Genomic DNA, 1,855 nt, shown 5'->3' with positions numbered 1-1,855 from the left:
AAAATGCTTTCAAACCATTCAATATGTCGTTCTATTACGTTTCCTAAACATACGTAGTAATCTCGAATTATGAATACTGAAGCTGCTTGAATATACCGCGCAACAAGTCGCAAGTCACGCGTTATCTTCCGAGAGTTCACTGTACTGGGGGCGTGAGTCATGACTTCCGGCAATATCATTTACATATGAAAACAAACAGACGATATGGGCCGCCAAGATCAGTGTTGCATGGTTAACTGTACCAACAGAAGAAGCAACAGCATTGAAAAGAAAAACTGTGAAAAAATCGGGTAGAGTGTTATTTCCTATGGACATTGATGACGTTCAGACAGAGATTGATTGAAGTCGACACAGTTATTAAAAATGACAACAATATATGCAGTACTCTGACGTCTGAGAATGAAAGTCCAGTTTTAAATGATCATGACATCCACAAATATTGGGTTTTTCCACATGGTCCAGTGACTCAAGATTCAACAACTCAAACAACGGAAAAGTCCAGTGTTTCAATTTCGACTCAAAGTGAGAATGAAACAACAACTAGCTCTGTTCAAACTGATAACATAAAAAATGCTACAAAATGTGTGCAAGTTGACACTTTTCATGGAAGTTTGATAGATGTAAAACTTAAACACCAAACAAAACTAGTCAGAGACTTGAAAACCAAAGTTGACATTCTTACCAGGAAAAATCAGTTACTGAATTCACAGAAGTTTTGCACCGAAAACCTTATGACCTCTGACCATGCTGTGCAATTTTATACAGGACTACCCAATCTTTTGACATTCAATGCTTTATTTGAATATCTAAAACCCAAAGCAGAAACAATGACATACAGGTCTGGAACTGAAACAGCAGATCGGACTGCTACTAATAGAGGAAGGCCTAGAAAAATTACTTTGAAAAGTTAATTTTTTTGCAGTTCTGGTTAGACTTAAACTTGGACTTTTGTAAGAAGACATTTCACAGCGTCTAGACATTTCGGTTGCAAGTTTTTCAAAAATATTTAATACGTGGATTCGATTTTTGAGTTTGGAATTGCAGCTTCTTTTTCCTTATCCATCTGCTGATAAGGTACAGCAACTTATGCCGGAATCATTTAAGAAATTTCCAAACACACGCATAATTCTGGATTGCACAGAGATATTTATACAGAAACCATCAGCTCTTAAAGCTCAGCGAGAAACCTGGTCATCCTATAAACATAGAAATACATACAAATGTTTAATTGGAATCACTCCAGATAGAACTGTGTCATTCGTGTCCACGTTATATGGCGGAGCTGCGTGAGACAAATTCATTGTGCAAAACAGTGGAATCCTTGATCTCATTGAAGCTGGTGATAATGTTATGGCCGACAGAGGGTTTGAAATTCGAGATGAACTGACAAGGAAAGGTGCATTTTGAACATACCCCCATTCCGTGATGGACATTTTCAGTTGTCATGTGAAAAAGTGGAGACTACTAGACACATCGCTGAAGTTAGAATCCATGTGGAACGTGCTATCCAACGTATAAAATGTTATCATATGGAACAATGGAACAATGCATTTAAGTTTGCAGATTGTTGCAAATGACATCTTCAAAACATGTTCCTATTTGACAAACTTTCAAACGCCTATCTTAATTTCCCTGCAGGTAGGGCGTTAGAATCGTACCTGCTGCCCCTATTGCATGATCGTAAAAGGCGACTAAATTTAGGATCTTATCTTTTCTCTTCTTCCTAACTGACTTTATCTTTCCTAATGCCTCCCTTGGCACCGCCTCACTTTTGGCCTTGAGTTGAGCGTTCGCCCATGTGAGGAAGGCTCTGGGTTCTGTCCCCTGGCCGAGACACACCAAAGTCTATAAAAGT

The 1,855-nt window shown here is 38.5% G+C and overlaps 1 pseudogene; it reads left to right on the top strand.

The window, feature by feature from the left end:
• Positions 1-317: 317 nt before the first annotated feature.
• Positions 318-1,650, top strand: LOC138334387 (uncharacterized; annotated as a pseudogene).
• Positions 1,651-1,855: the final 205 nt, after the last annotated feature.

The sequence above is a fragment of the Argopecten irradians genome, chromosome 11 (assembly GCF_041381155.1).
Source record: "Argopecten irradians isolate NY chromosome 11, Ai_NY, whole genome shotgun sequence".
Lineage (NCBI taxonomy): Eukaryota > Metazoa > Mollusca > Bivalvia > Pectinida > Pectinidae > Argopecten > Argopecten irradians.
This window is presented reverse-complemented; position numbering and strand designations above follow the sequence as displayed.